The sequence below is a fragment of the Tachypleus tridentatus genome, unplaced genomic scaffold, assembly GCF_004210375.1.
Source record: "Tachypleus tridentatus isolate NWPU-2018 unplaced genomic scaffold, ASM421037v1 Hic_cluster_2, whole genome shotgun sequence".
NCBI classification, from domain to species: Eukaryota; Metazoa; Arthropoda; class Merostomata; order Xiphosura; family Limulidae; genus Tachypleus; species Tachypleus tridentatus.
The window spans coordinates 37,030,904-37,048,443 of record NW_027467782.1 but is presented as its reverse complement, the minus strand read 5'-3'; the positions used below and the strand labels follow the sequence as shown (position 1 = coordinate 37,048,443).

Here is a 17,540-nt window from a genome sequence, read left to right as displayed (position 1 = left end):
ACATCTAATCAAATATCTATGGTCAATGAAGTCCAACAGGAATACAGTTTCCATACATATATGTGCCACAAGAACAAGTACGTTTTAAACTTTGCAAAGTCTATGTTATTTAGAAAATTTCTTCTTTCACTTAACATTTGATATATTGCAACCTCAAAGGTCAAACCTTGTTAAATCTTAAACAAATTATTTATTTTTATATACTTAATGTTTACACACATCTTGGTGACAACAGTTTTAAACTGTCTTGTATTATAACATTGACGTTTTCTTTTGTTGAATGTTTATAAGTACTTAAAATCTTTCACGTATCTTTTAGAACAGGTGTCGGCAACCTTTTAGGTCTCGGAGCCAATCTGAATTTAGAACAAGAATGCAGGAAATCAAAATAAACACTTATATTTTACACACACACACACTTAATGAAATACTGTGTAAGTAAAACTAAAGAAAATGTAAATTGATTATTATATTTACAGTGTGTTCTTTTAATGACATTGGTGCTGTTACATAGTTTTGTTCCTTTCCCTGAAGTCTGTTTCACAATTTATTAAATGTAAGTTCATATTCAGTTTTCTACTATTATTACTGAGCACGTTTTTTTTTTTTTTTCTGACTTAGGAGAATCTCTGAATACACAGGTAGAACCAAACATTGTGAAGATGATACTAGAAGTGGAAGACCATTCAGAGTTGTAGAATGAAGTAATATGCCTGCTCCTGCACCTTGTTCAAGGTGACGTGCCATGAATTCTAAAGAACAAGACTTGAACAGTGTTAACAGATCAACAACAAATGCTACAATCTGTTCCAAATTGTTATCAACTTTGTGTATGAATCTCAAACTTGTGTTCAGAGTTTGTTTCAGAAACACCATTGTTAAGATAATGTTTACTCTTTGAACTGTTTTAGTGTCTCCACAATATTAAGTTCCAGTGTTTAAAATAATGATGAAATCAGGAATTAAAGTTTTAATTTTTACACTGGTCATCACTTTTTAAATCATTGTTAAGTAGATTTAGTGAAAAAGAAGCTATGTTTTTAATAAAGATCTTGAACTAAATTTTGTTCAGAGGAAATTTATCTTAACCTTCCTTTCTTTAGTTCAAAATTTGTCATCTATATTGTTTTTATCAGTGTCAATATACGTTGGTTGTCAGTTGTTTTTTTTAAGTGTGCTGTCAAATTATCAACAGAAAAAAATTCTTGAAATGATTGTAACAAAGAGTACACTAAAGTTATTTGATTAACTCAAAGGAAAATTCTTTAAAGTTAATGAAAACTTCAGTTTATGAATTAGTACTTACTGTTATAAATGTGTGCATCATTGAAAAATAGTGAATATTCACCTAGATGTATTGGATACAACTTCAGTTTTTAACAGATTTGTGTTTAAGTATGTACTTGTCATAATCCTTTAATAATTTGAATCACTAGTTAGGGTGAATGAAAATTTTAAAGTAAATAAACACTAGTTTATTTGTTTCGAATATTTATGTAGCAACCGCCCTAGATTTCAACTGATACACTAGAGGAAGGAAGCTGCTCAATAACACCCACCGTCAACTCTCGGACTATTATAATTACATCACTTGACCGTCAGCTTTTAGACTATTATAATTACATCATTTGACCATCTGTTTTCAGACTATTATAATCAAATCACTTGACTACCAACGCTTGGACTATTATGATTACATCATTTAACCATCACTCTTACGGTATACTGAAAACCACAAAGTGTTTGCGCGATTTGTTTCTGCGATGGGATGCGAACCACGAATTCACAATCCAACACGCTAAGTGCTAAATCACGTCCTGCCAGAGAGAACAGAGCGAGCCACATAAGGTAAAATGTAGCTTAGTAAGTAAGACATGTTGGAAGAGGATTCTTCTTTAGATACGGTGTGTTTTGTTTACATTTATATTGCATTAAAATATTGTAAATAAATTGCATGTATACCAAAACTTTGTGTTCTGATGTCATTTGTGTTATTTATACGATAAAACTTAAATCACCAATCTCATACCCTGGCACAGTTTTCTTTATTCTTACACAAGACGGTTGAGTACGTTGTGACACCGGAAATCCGATAAATATCTTTAATGGTTTATGTGCAATATGTGTGTTTCACACGTCTCCGCTACTGTTTAAAATAGCAATATTTAGAATGTGAAATTATATTGAAAATTGCTTCGGTCACGGATGACGTTATTCACAGTTCTTGCTCCTAAAGGACAAGAAAGGATGTTTAGTTACGTACAGGAGAAAGTTATTCGTCAAGAAGAAAATGATCGAAACCGAAAATTAATTGATTGTCTACCGAGAAACCACGATAGCTCAGAAGAGTTTCAATATCAATAACAGTGGTTGTACACGCACGACACAACCTCGGACATGCGCATTTTATTTCACAGAAGATGTTTATCTTCTGTTTAATTACAAGCTTAAAGAAATTTAGGTGTATGTTTATTTGACAACACTGGGAAAAGTCGGCTATTTCTATAATTCGTTTTTGGTTTGTTTGTTTGTTGTTTTTTTGACGAACTTTAGAAACATTTCTATCAAAAATCTAACCTCATCTTGACCATTTGGCACGATCGCGAAATCTAATATAAGAATCAGAGTACTTTATTTCTATGAGGGAGTTAATGTGGACAACATTACATTCGAGAAAGTGGCGCCACAATAAAGATTTTCTATCAGAAATTGGGTCAAAGATCAAACTGTTTCAGGTCAACACTACATTCCAAAAAGGTGGTGCTGTAATACAGATTACCTATTAGAGATTGGGTCAAGATAAAATATTTCGGGTCAACTACATTCCAAAAGTGTGAACAATACAGATTACCTTAGAATTGGGTCAAAGATAAAATTCGGGTCAACACTACATTCGAGAAAGTGGCTCCACAATAAAGATTTTCTATCAGGTGGGTCAAGATAAAACATTTCAGGTCAACATGACATTCAGAAAGGTGGCGTCATTTCCTTTTCGAGATTAGATCAAATTTAAAACTGTCTCAACGATTTCTGCTTCGCACCGCCGTTTCATTTCTGTATGAGAAGTTAAAGTTTAACGTGATCATAAAAGATATTGTGTAGAAAAACCCAGACTAACTTTCGGTTGGGACAAGTTGTTTTGTTGAAGACTACAGCAATAATTATGATCTCCACGCCCCACAGGTTTATAACCAATGTCACTCCCTTGAATTAACTCTAGTAACACTCAACAAGCGTGTTAAGGCGTGCGACTTGTAATCTGAGGGTTGCGGTTTCGCATCCCGTCGCGCCAAACATGCTCGCCCTTTCAGCCGTAGGGGCGTTAAAATGTAACGGTCGGTATTTGTTGGTAAAGAGTTGGCGGTGGGTGATGATGACTAGCTGCCTTCCCTTTAGTCTTACACTGCTAAATTAGGGATCTTCGGTAACTTTACGCGAAATTCAAAACGAACCAACACTCAATACTGTTTTTTAACGTGAAACAGTATAAACTATTCATCCAACAAACCAACTATAACTCTGTTGCATGTGTTAGCAGCAGAAACAATTATTGTGTGTTCACTTGTTGATTTTGCGGCGGCAATATTAAAACTTTTACAAAGCAATGAAACAAACGTCAATGTGTGTTATGTAAATATCGTTTCTCAGCTGCGGAATATTGTTGCGTACTCTCAGGAACAAATATTTCTACAATATTTTAAAAAAAATCACTGCTATTCTGTTTCATAACAGGCGCAGGAAGATTAAGGGAAGATATCGTTGTTTTTTAAATGCAATTGCGTTTCCTTCGCCACCTCTTTCGTTTTTTGCCGGTAATACTGGACTGTTTGGTTTAGTTTTAAGTCAAATGTTGGTTTGCGGGGGTAGGTGGTTGTATGTTTGCGCTGAAACTCCATGGTTGATGACAATATTGATCGCATTACTGAAGTAGGACTGGACTGGTTTGGCTTTCGAATGTGACAAAAACACACTTCCTTCTTTTCAAAGTTTGGGAACCTGAAAAGTTTGGGCTTGTGAGGCTACCAACTTCAGAACACCAACATTTTTATTTGCCAAAAGCTTGGAAGGGCATTAGCAAAGCAATTGTCACGCGGCCTCATGCTGAGGCACGTCAACCTCAGGAACTATTTTAACCGCAAGATGATAAAATTGCGTTTGGCTTTCATCCTCATTTACGGTTCAGTTGAACTCATCATTACATACAAATGTCAGTCATTGATCGTCAGGTCGGACTTCCTTACTCAAGAAAACTGAGCTTCCCACTTCATTTACCAGATTCGAACTGCTTCCATTGCTTGGTCATCACCAGGGTGCAGATGTAAAATCATGAGCCGTTGTTTCAATCTTCATTTCTGCTTTGCATCATACCAATCGATGACCAACAGGATTTGGCAGGGTTGTCACACATTCAAAGGATCGAAGACTCTCTCAATGCTTATTCGAGAACCGAACTTTCTCGGTTAACATCTCTGTGATTCAAACTGAAACTCTGAAAACAGGAAAGCAGATGGTTTTGCTTTCAATGACTCTTCAATGACATTAAGGTTCCTATTTAGAGGATTCAGACAAGTTATTCTCCCCTGAAGTTTTCAAGTTGTTCATTGCAGTGATCACTGGACAGGTTCAGTTGGATTGAGGCAGTGGATCTGCTCTAGATTAACTGGATATAACTCAAAGCCTCAGACAGAACTGGAGGCATTTACCGCGGCTGAGCCACCTCTGCCGGTGTGATAAGACAAGTCACATAAATCCTCAATTTCAGAAACACCTTGAACTGGCGATGATTAAGTGCAAGACCCCAATGAAAGCAGATGACTTGTTTGAGTACGCCCAAGAAATATCTAAGTCTTTTCTACAGAGTGCTTGTGTGTAATGCAGTGTATGAACAGAGCGCTGAGTTGAAGATCTTCCAACTGTTTCCTGATCAGACCCGTCTTTACTCCAGCCATGTTTCTTCCTCCATCAACTGTAACACCTCTAAGCTGATTCCACTGAAGGCTATAGTCTTTCAAAGTTTTATGCACTTCCATGAAAATGTCTTCTCCACTTGTTCTTCCGTGCGTGCTGAAACTGATGTCAACTCTTCCGTGATCTGAAAGTCCAAATTAACTCCACGAATGAACACGAGAATTTGTGACGCACTCGAAAGATCAGTAGACTCATTCAGTGCCAGAGAATACCATAGGGAGTTTCTTGCTTTTGGCGTATCTGTAATGTGATGTTTCTCCAAGTTCTTCTGCTCTCCGTACAACTGAAGTTGCTGAAAGGCTGATACTTTCAAAGTAATTGTCTTTTTTCAGGACACAGCTCATTTGCTGCTTCCGTCATACGCTCTTTGGAAGTTGCCGTCAATAAGGTTTTCCTCGCTCTGCCATCCTATGCACTATTTTGTAACTTGTACAGTGACAGATTTATTTTCAGCAAACTTTCTCGTGAAGAGATTCTTTAAGATTCAAAACACGTATCATGGATTCAAATTTCTCAGAACGGAACTTTCCTGAAAATTTCAACTATGTTGATCGATGTTTTGTTTCATAGTGACGCCGAAGACTACACTCTTTTAAAATGGCAACACTTTCTGTGCATATCACACAAGTAGCTTTCTGTTTTCTTGTTTCCACAAAGAAGTCCTTTTCTCCCCATTCATCATTGAAAGCATGACACTCAAAGTCCACTTTTCTTCTTTTAAAAGCAGTCATGAAAAAAAAACAGGGTCTGAAAATGAAAAACACAGAGCGCTGTGAGAAAAGTATTGTACTGGTCCAAGAACGCACAAACAAAATATATTGAAACGTACCTTTGGCACGAAACTTACCTGAGAACGAGTTTTGAAAAGCGCATAACCAGACTACTAAGAGAAATGAGCTTGCTGAAGCGGTAACCCAACCCGCTGAATTTACAAGACGAGTCGATGGGACGAGGGTTAAGTCTGTACTTGTTTTCGAAATCCTAATGCTTTTATAGATACGTGCCTCGATATGAATAAACGGGCAGCAAGGACGAAAGAAGAATTTTCCTATTGGTTAAAAATGCGCGTGACAGCCTTGTTTCTTTTTATCATAACGTCTTGTATTTGTCAGCTTGAAGCGACCATCGGTGTGATTTATTTTGTTATGACAGTCGGACATTTTAATTTCAAGCGGCTAGCTGCTGGCGGGCCGGTCAAAATTACCTCGAGGGGCGTAGTTTGGCGACCCCTGGCCTGCAACATTCAGTTTGTTTTTCTCCTCCATATTTGAGGGTTAAGCAATTGAAAAGTCGAAAGTTCGAGCGACCATGATACTAAGACGTTCCTTTTTTTTTTACGGCTGAGGGTGCTTTTATAAGTATGATCGTCGATTACATTGTTCGATATGATTTTTAACAACATCTCTTTATTGCGGAGGGTGTCGACGATTATTTGTCTTCCTTTCTCTCATGATTTGTGGGCCAAAGATAGAGACAGCTGCATTCTCACCTGGTCATTAAGATTCGTGTTCCCATAGGGAATTTCAAATTCAACATCAATATTTTCATGCTTTCTTCCATTAGTGAATTTATTTATTAGTTGGATATTTAATCAGTTCCAAGTCTCTAACCTTGTATTCATTTCTTTTGGTATTCTAACATTTTGTTTGTGATCTCATATGTTGCAAAGTGCTCTGTTTTTAATTTTCACATTCCTCAGATTTATTCATGACCTTTTAGTTATTTTATATATTTTTATTTTAAGACGAAAAATAAATAAAATCATTGTTCATCAGTCACAACCGATCAACAATAACAATAAGAGGTGCTTCAATGTGTTAAAAGTTCAGCTGTCTTTACCTGTCCATCTTCCTATCTTTATCATGCTGTTTTTCCTATCTTTATCTATCAGCCTGTCTGTCTTTACCTCTTAGTCTTTGTGTCTTTATCTACCGGTGTTCCTTCTTTTCATCTACGCGTTTTCTTGGCTTATCAACAGTTTTCCTGTTATTGTACACCTGTCATCAAGGTACTGTTAATATAATCTATAAGTGTACTCACCCATTTCAGTCTCTTGGTGTTGGGCTTCTCTGTGTCACATTTTAACGATCCACAGAAGGTAAAGTTACAGTAAAGTGTGAATGTTGTATTATGTTCTATTTAATATTATAGAGACAAGTTATGGCAGTATCCGTGTAACAAACTTAAATAAATGTTTTTCTTTTCTTTTCGAGTTACGAGAAAGTGTAATGAGTAGGAACAACTGTGTTAGAATTGAAACGACGTTCCAAACGAATAGTGGGATTGGCCGTCCAATTATGACGCCCCACTGCTGAAAGGGCGAGCATGTTTGGTGCGACCGGGGTCGAACCCGCGACCCTCGAATTACGAATCGAACGCCTTATCTCACCTGGCCATGCCGGACCAATCTGAAAGAAGTCAATTGGTTACAGCGACCCCGTAACAATAAAATCTTTGAATTACAAAAATAATGAACGACTTAAGGCTTGGGCACCGTTATGTTTGCGTTAGGCTTAAAACTAATTGAATTATGAGCCAAGGATAGAACCAGAAACACACACATACACTTCATGCTGTATGAACGTGCAAGACACACTTGGATGTTTTCTTATTCTGAACATTGATAAACTGGTTGTGACGTACAACCTTTGATAGTCGTAACCGACAAATTAATCAGTTGGGTGAAGACAGACTCTGCTCGAACTTTGTTTTCTGTTTAAGTTTTCTGGCTGAATACTTCCCTCGGTTTGTTTTACACCACATACAGAGAATAATATGTGGTTAGGTTTACAGATATGTGACAGAGTTAATTACATCTTAATACAGTAAAGACAGGTTGAGAGGATTACTGTTAAGTCAACAGTGAAACAGCTGTTTCCTTTGGTTCTGACAGACAACATAACGTATGGACGTTTAAAAGTTTAATATTGCAACGATAAAAGACAAACTGAGAACACGCTTAAAGTTTGTATTTATGATTAACTGCTTATTTTGAACATTAGTTTATTCAGAACCGAAATAACCAGATGTAAAAACTGAACCTGTCAGGATTGGAACCTTCGATTCTCCAGAGACGTGGGTTAGAATACCGTTTGATTCTAATTTCGCACCAAGTCAGATTTTTGGAATAAATGAATAAAACGTGCAAACGGTTCTGTTTCCTATTAAAGTATTTATATTTTTAAGAAAGCCACCAAGCCTAGCCGTCCCTAATATTGAAGTGATATTCTAGAAGGTAACAATTAACTCAACACCACCTACCGTCTACTCTTTGGCCGTTCTTTACCAACAAAAAAGCGAGACTGATCGTCACATATAACGCTTCGAAGGCTGAAAGGATGACCACGTTCGAGTACGGGTTTCGATCATGTGACCAGCAGATTGCGAGTCTAGGGCACTAACCACCAGGCGATGCAAAGCCAGCTAAGGGATGCACTGTCACTCTTATAACGCACCAATATATTATAGTGTGGGAATATTTTACAGTATCGCGCGGAATCGAAGTAGATTCGATAGCTCCAAAATCCAGAGATCTACTAGCCCGGACTCAAAATCTAATAGAAAGAGTTGTAAAGTAAACTATTATGATATGGGAAAGAGAAGGTTTACAGTGACGTAATATTAAAATGACATCTGAGTATATAAAGCTGGAAAATCTAATAACAATCAGCGAGTCTTACGGGTCGAACAAGCGCGTGTGTACATTAACAAAAGGGCATAAAGTTAGGTAAAATACTTTTCCTTTACTGACACGTGCACATAAAGTTCTTCGTGAAGAATGTAACCAGACCCTCTGTCAAGTAATGAAAGTGACTTAGAAGCTGTGGGTAGAGGAAAAAGTAACGTAGAGACACTTTCCATTATCCGGCTGTAAAACAACAAATCGTTGTTGAGCATTTTTAGTTTTAGATCTGTCTTAGTATGGCAGCAGTTTGAAAGTTTAAACAGATTTTATCGGATGATTATTCAATTGTAAAATTGAAGCACACACCCTGTGTTGCATCTGATAGTTGATTACTACAACTGTAACTTTTAAACGTACTATGTTAGTTCCTTGGGTTGAGTATTTACAAAGTACAGGTTTGTAACACATTGTGTCACTTCATATTTTTGACTATTATACTGTCTGAACTGTGTAACAAGTCATCTGACTACATTGCGTCTCCACTACACTATAAATTACTTGTACTGTAAATAAACATCTTTCTCAACATTAGACTTGATTTTGACATTTTCTTTGAGCTAAACTTGGAAGAAACACTTGTATACAAAATGTGAAAAACCAACCAACTCCAAATACTCCCTCGATGTAAAAAGTAACTTCTCATCAATAGAAGGCGCCTCACACGAGAGTGAGCACGAAAAAAAACACATCAGTTCTAAATGTCTTAAAATCTGGGTCATATTTTACTCCGTAGTCACAGAGAATGGGGCCCCACAAATGATACAAGAACAATAAACCTGGGTATTAGTGAGTGTTATGTTAAGGTTTTGAAAATGTATGTGAAAAATAAAATAATTATGATAATAATCGGTTTGTAATATTCTCGCAGTAACTACGACCACGATTTGTTTGTGTGTTTATTTTCAGCCCAAAGCTATACAATAGGCCATTTGGGCTTTTACATCGAGGGAAATTGAACCTCAGATTATAGCGTTGTAAATTGTAACCATAGCTTTTACCCACTAGAGGGCAGAAGCATCTGGAAGTTTTTTATGAAGTCTTTGTCTAATATTTCTTAAAGGTATACCTTTCTTGATAAGAAAAGAAAATAGTCCTCGTCGACGAAAGGATATTTCAGAAACAAATAGTTCACGTGGGAAAATTAAGAAAAATATGATTTACTAGCACAAATACTAACTGCTTTATATAAAGAAAAACTTTTAATTTAAAAAGAGAAAGATAATAAAAATGTTTCGATTATAGAGTCTTTTATTTGTCCCCTGCCCCTCTTGTCAATGAATCAGTTTCTGGATTTACAACAGAAGGATCGGGTTTTATTCCTCACAGGAGATAAGCTATGTAATGCCGGTGTTTAGCTTTGTTTTAAAAATCGAACGACCTCGTTTGGTACGCGTTTTAGCACAAAGTTGCAGAACAGGAAATCTCTGTTGGATTCGCTGTGAGAATCGATTCTCGAGTTTTAATGTTAACACGGCCTGAAATTCTTGAAACTGATAATTCCAATCAAGCGTATGTTTATGTTTGTGTATTTTTCTTTTTGAGAGTCGCATCGGCCTATCTGCTGACGATGGGAATCGAACAGCTGATTCTAGCGTTGTAAATCCGTAAACTTACCGCTGTACTAGTGGAGGACCCTACCAACAGAGGCTGTTTGTTAGATATTAAAATATTCTACAATATTTGTTTCATACAACTTTACTAATAAGACTGAGAACAACGTTTTGGCCTTCTTAGGTTCACTATAATGTAGTCTTTTAATTTGGTGACATCGTATGCTTATTATTTAGTTTGATAATTTTATTTGTCGTTGGCCCTTACGCTAAATTACTGACAAGAGGAAACACAGTCGATCGGCTGCGCTTGTCGTCCATCATAAGGGAATAAACTGTCACTCTTATAATGGGCCTACATCTTGCAGTGAAAGAAATGTTTTGTTTATTGTACAGATCTGAAATGCAGAGCTCTACTCTGTAGATATGTACCATCCCTTCGTACTAAAATGGACACAAATTTAAAAAGACGTGAAAACCTGTTTTAAACCACTCAAATGTAACGGCTTATGCCCAAAATAAACTTCCATAATCACACCAGTATTTACAAAAATCGGACAAACATTTTACTTACAGTTGATATTTCATTCCACAGAAAAACAAACTTTACTTTACGATAATAATCGTAAATATTCTGATGATTAGTCTATAATTACGTATAAAACATTTAGCACAAACGGAAATTGAGTAATTTTGTCGATGTCAAGAAAATTTGTTTGGAACATTTATGTAAAAGCTACACGAGGGCTAGATGTCCTGAAATATGAATTCAGAGACTGGAGGGAAGGCAGCTAGTGAACAGCACCCACCACCAACTATTGGGCTACTCTTTTACCAACGAATAGTGGGATTGACCGTCACATTATAACGCCCCACGGCTGAAAGGGCGAGCATGTTTGGCGCGACGGGGATGCGAACCCGTGACTCTCAGATTACAAGTCGCACGCCTTAACACGCTTGGCCATGCCGGGCCAGTGTAATAAAGTAAAGTAATTTGTCCAAATACAAAACAAATGTTTTAAAATACGATTATAATAACATTGGATTATCAAAACGTTAGCACCGTCTCATAAGTTCTAAATACAACTATTAGAAAGAATTGTTACCAAGTAAGCGAAAAACTTCGCGAGCAGTGACGTACGTTCATTCAGTGTTTGTGGTCAAAATACCATGGTTCTTTACCTGAAAATTTACAGTGAAGAAAAATTTGTAAAAATTACTGTTTTTAATAGTGTTGTAATGACGCAAAAAACTACCATTCAGTGGATATGATTCGATAGTAAAAAGGAATTATGTACCATATCATAACAAGTGAAGAATTATGAAACTTAATAAGGTAACTGAATAGCGAAATAACAAATTGGCTTTATTAAGTAGTCAATGGAAAGACTGTGTTTGTGTTACATATCCTTACAAGTTAAGTGAATCGAAGTTGATTTAACTAACTGTGTTTTACTGAGTTGTATAATATGTAAATTATCGTAAAGAAAACGTTGAGATTTTTTTCTTATATAGTCCAATAACGTATGTTTGGAATGAAAAGCCAGTAGGTTTCTTGCTATATTGTCTAACAATGTAAATATGTTGGAAAACCTAACTGATTTCCTGTTATATAACTATATAGTTGAGTTATTGCATAACTCTATTACTTGTCTACTAGTAAGGAGCTCAAATAATATAATGACCATTATTTTTCTTCGCTAATTATCTGTTTAAACTGTAAAGAAAATATATATATACAGTTGACAAATTGTAAAGGTTGTTATCAATGTTTAATATGAAAATATATTATAAATGTAAGAAATATATTATTTATTTAATTGTTATTTTTAATATGTTAAATAAAGATTATTTTTAGTTTAAAGAATTATACACCTTACTATTATTATTAAGTTACATTTGAAGTTTTCTTTCGGTTTTTTGTAATCGATACAATGTGTAAAACGGTTTTAAAACAACTCTCTCTCTCAAGGTTACGTTCCCTGGGCCTCCAAACCTACAGTTGTAAGATATCCTTGGTGGATGGAAGAGCTAACACTAATTTCGATTTGTCTTATTGCTTTGTGGTAAGCTACATGTTATCTTCCAGTTCTTGATAATTAAAGTATGTGGAACAGGGTGAGAGAGCATCTGACCTCAATACCCAATTATCTTTAATTGAATAGTAGGGTTGATATTTGAAAATGTCAGTGCCCCTTTGGTAGTTAATTTGTGAAAATACTAATATGAACCTAGTAAAGCTGAATATGTTTAATTAACCTTATTTATGAGGTCAAAAAACTTTTCAGTTATAGTTAACACTTCTCACCAAACTTCTATATGGTGATTTATCAAGTGTTTTGTAAATTTGTTTGTTTACTAAAAAAACAAAAACAAAAAAAGACAACTATTTAGAGTTGATCTTTATTAGTATTGTTTATATAGAAAACTGAAAGACAAAATCGCGTTTTTATTTCTCATTTATTTTTGTTATTGTTTCGCATTATTTGCTGTTTCTGCAACGTGAATGAAAAGCCCGGGGCGAATGGAAAGCCCTGAAAAACCGCGTCCTCGGGTCTTGTGGAGTTTTGCCTATACAATGCTAGAAGACCAGGCGCTTGTAACTGAAAAGTTCACCCCTACTGAATTAGATATTTTAGAAGCTGTTTCAATGATCCATGAATGTGAGAAGGCCCCGACAAATAAGTTTAATAAAAGAGAAAATAATATGATGTTAAAGCAAAAACTGACACAACCAACCATCTTGCAGACAAAAAATGCCCCGCTAGTACAGTGGTAATTCTACGGATTTACAAAGGTAAAATAAGGGTTCGATTCCCCTCGGTGGGCTCAGCAGATAGCCTGATGTGGCTTTGCTATAAGAAAAACACAAACACCCATACAATAAATGGAAAGGAAAACAGAAAGAGCGGAAAACGTGAGCAAGCCTGCTTCAGGTTTTGATAAAACTAAATCAAAGAAACGCGTTAAGACAATCGTGAATGATGACAAACCTAAAGAGACATTAAACTCTGATTTACTGACAACGGTTCGTATTTTTAAAGTTCTTTTACTTTATAGTACTCAGTATTATACACCATAAGTATATAACCATTAAAAACAAGAATCTGCTCTTTATATTAAACTTTCACTTCCTACAAGTTTATTTATACCTACACATATATATATATATTGCACTGAGCAACTGAAATATAATGGAATTAATAGTACATTATTAATGCTAATGCAAAATTACTGTTATAAAATAATTACAACCATTCTCATATATAATTTCTGTGAATATCTGACATCTTATTATCTGTATCTGGTTCAAAATTCAATTAATTTCTCATTTATCTTACGTTTACGATTAATATTTAGGAGAAGTGAGTTCACATTTTTAGAGTTAAAAACATTTCACTTTAATGTAATGTATACTGTGTCAAACTGTGCGACCAATATCATATCGATGTTGCATGCTTACAATCAGTGTTGTTAAGATCCTGAGGCATCCACAACTACTGAAAAAGATGCATTCAGAGAATCCTTAATGTTCAGAGTCATTTGAATACATGTAATTCTTCCAAAAGAGACCGATACATGTTCGCTACTATCGAGGTCTGATAAGTCTGTACCCAAGTTAAACTGGTCAATCATCTCTTCTTCAATATCATTACACGTGGGAAGACAATTATCATCCATTCAGCTGAAGTCAGAACCAAACGTAAACATATATGACAGCATATTATGTATCGTCTTAATGACATCTGGAAAACATAAAGGTCGTAGTGTCCATTCGTGATTTTTCATTTATCACACATATTTCCACCACTGATATAAAAGTGAGTTATTTTGTGTCTTACTATAACTAAAATATACCTTGTCTTAGTAGTATTACCAAACCTCTTGTGTTTTTAACCGTACATACATTAAAATGACGTTCGGTTGCAGCTACGAACATCTGATTCTGTTTTTTAACAGTTATCACATAATTGTAGCGAATCGTTAGATAACGGTAACTTACTTAAATGTGGACTTTATTCTTTTAGTCCAGTACCAGTGTATTTGTACCATTTTGTTACAAGTGATTCCACCATATCTTGTTAATAACACTTTGAGACATATTGCATCAGTGTTTGTTTTTATAGTCAGCCAACTTTCATTGGTCTTACAGACATTTAGTGAAATATCCAGCTGTCTTCTTTTGGACTTTACTGAGATTATTGAATATTTTAAAGTACTATATAAACTGTGTGATTTACTACAGTGTTACAACTATGATAAGACAGTTTGAAAACTCTTCCTCTTTATAGTCATTTGTAGTTCAGATTGCATAACTTTTCATGCTTAATTTATATAACGTAAAACCTTTATGTTATTGTAACTATGTTAAACGTGCAAAAAGAGTTATTATATATTATCCATTCAAGCCTTTATTGGTGACTTTCAGTAACTTGCATTGAATGATTATTATATATTGTATATACATATATATATATATATTTATGTATTGTACATCATCAGAGCTTGTAGCTGATGTTCTACAATTATATTTAGATAATAAAGAATAATAATATGAAGCTTGTAGTTCTGTATCGGAAGAAACATCGAGAAATAAAACGGTTCTTCTCTCCTTTTTTTTTTAATTTCGCGCAGAGCTACACGAGGGTTATCTGCGCTAGCCATCTCTAATTTAATAGTATAAGACTAGAGGGAAGGCAGCTAGTCATCACCTCCCACCGCCAACTCTTGGGCTACTCTTTGCCAACGAATAGTGGGATTAACCGTATAATTATAATGCCCCACGGCTGAAAGGGCGAGCATGTTTGGGGCGACGGGGATTCGAACCCCGTCGAGTTTTATTTCCTCATATTTCTTGTTAAGTTTTTATTAAACAAAATTCACATGACCTTTCATTAAAATTTCTTCTTAGAACGTCCTGTTATATAGCTTGTATAGTACATACGTATATGTTTATAATTCGCTCTAATCATATATTTTGTTGCCTACGCAGTCACATATATCCTTATGTATTTGGTTTTTTCTCAAAATCTACTATTGTTTATCACCACACGAAATGTTTTTAAATTTATTGTCCAAGACGAACATTTGGCTAAAAAACACTTTAACCTCTCAAACGTTCAATGACATATATAATCGTATACATCTCAATTTAAGCAAAGGACTTCAACAGAAACAGTCAACACATAAGTACTGATTTTACGTTTCTGTTATCCTTTACACAGTTAAAGTGGTAGTACAGTTAATGACATTAGTTCGAGATTTAACAGAACAACTCCGATGGATTAAGTCGATAGGATAATGGAACGTAATGCTTAAAACAATGCTTGATATGTACAAATAGCGTATTAGGAAACGAAATTATTTGTACAAAGAGGTTGGTACTAGAGAAACCAGCTACTAACCCTCTAGTAGCACAGTGGTACGTCTACGGACTAGTACTACTACAAACCGGATTTCAATACCTGTGGAAGGCAGACCACAAACACATACTAATATTGTTTACATATTAATATTTTAAATGTGTTAGTGTCCTACAAAACCTGTGTATCATGTCGTATTTTAGCTAAAGTACAAAAGCGATGGAACGATAAGATAAAGCTTTATTTGCACTAAATAATCTAAATGACATTTAGTAAACAAACAAACACACGTAACCGACAAAGTATATTGTAATAAATGTAACTGATTAAATAAAGCTCAACTGGTGCACCGCTGACTGTACATTAAAAACACTTAGAAATATATTTAGTGATAACAGCAGAATACAACAAGAACAATAAGTACAATAGTAAAACTGTATCTTAAAATGTGTGTGTATGTGTGCCACTTTGGATGAAATGTAAAAATATAAATAATTTAATGCTGTTTCATTTGAGTTTGTTTTAATTATGCCAAAGTTAACTTAAATGCAGTCCATCAGCTGTTACAGCGGTAAGTCTTCGGATTTACAACGCTAATATCAGAGTTCGATTCTCCTCGGTGGACTCAACAGATAGTCCAATGTGGCTTTGCTGTAAGAGAAAACACACACACACTTAAATGTAATTCAAACCTGCTGACATGTATGTAACAAAGGTTTAAAATAATTTGTTATTTTTAAACCGTCAACCTATAATGATGGAGTATTCTGAAGCTTCAAAAATAGAATGATAAAAGGAAAATTCTTCATTGCGAGTAATAGAAGCTGTTATACCAAACAAGAGGTTCAGAAGAGATGACGTTCTGCAATCCCGCTGATTAAATGTATTAAGATATCACTGACGAGGCCCGGCATGGCCAGGTGGGTTAAGGCGTGCGACTCGTAATCCAAGGGTCGCGGGTTCGAATCCCCGTCGCCACAAACATGCTCGCTCTTTCAGCCATGGGAACGTTATAATGATACGGTTAATCCCACTATTCGTTGGTAAAAGAGTAGCCAAAGAGTTGGCGGTGGGTAGTGATAACTAGACTAGCTGCCTTCCCTCTAATCTTACACTGCTAAATTAGGGACGGCTAGCGCAGCTGGCACTCGAGTAGCTTTGCGCGAAATTAAAAAAACAACAACAAACATATCAATGACGAATGTCGTAAAAAATAAAGAAATCGGGATGGTAATAATGCAGACAAGGTTAGTGTCTCAGAACTAATAATAATAATAATAATAATAATAAATTTATTAAGCAATAAATTAGACACAAAAAATCAAATATCATTTTAAAACCATCAACAAAGAGTTAACTCGTCCTGTGATGGTTAAACACATAAAAATGTAAAATCAAAACTTACAAAATCAATGTAAAGTTCCCAGAATATTATCATCAGTATTTAAGATCCATTGTTTTAAGTATTTCTTTTGATTAACACGATTAATAGAAGATCTTATACTATAAGGAATAAAATTATGAATACGAGGTGCCAAATAAAGATATTGATGAAGTGTAACTGTTTTACGTGGTGTGGGTACATTAATTGGAAAAAAGATTGAAGTCGTGTAAAATATGAAGTGACTTTAAAAGGCCTATTAAAAGAAACATGCAATGTAGATAAAGCTAAAAAATATAAATAAAGTTTATCATATGAAAGAGGGGAGTTAAATTTACTGAAATCGGTATCAAGCCTATGAGTAAAAATAAGAGAGAAAACACTTTTTTGCAACTTGTGAATAGGAATTAAAAGTCTTATATGTGCCACCCCAAATTGAAATACAATATTGTAAGAAAGATTGAAAGAGAGCATAATATACACTTAACAAAATATGATAAGGAGCACAATGACTAAGTTCAAAAATTAGCATAGAACTATATTTTAATTTATTAACTAAAGAATTAATATGAAATTGCCAATTTAATTTTCGA

The 17,540-nt window shown here is 35.0% G+C and overlaps 2 long non-coding RNA genes across 2 annotated transcripts in view; one reads left to right on the top strand and one right to left on the bottom strand.

Annotated features, from left to right (window-relative positions):
- The first annotated feature begins 376 nt into the window (after window positions 1-376).
- On the top strand, window positions 377-1,062 carry LOC143242860 (uncharacterized). The gene is made up of 2 exons (XR_013023344.1): window positions 377-434; window positions 622-1,062. It is a non-coding gene; the product is annotated as an uncharacterized LOC143242860 (long non-coding RNA).
- Window positions 1,063-5,548: 4,486 nt separating this feature from the next.
- LOC143242950 (uncharacterized) overlaps window positions 5,549-17,540 on the bottom strand; it is a 157,163-nt gene continuing 145,171 nt past the window's right edge. The window contains exon 2 of the long non-coding RNA XR_013023484.1: window positions 5,549-5,715. This is a non-coding gene — a long non-coding RNA (uncharacterized LOC143242950). The remainder of the gene's footprint in view (window positions 5,716-17,540) is intronic.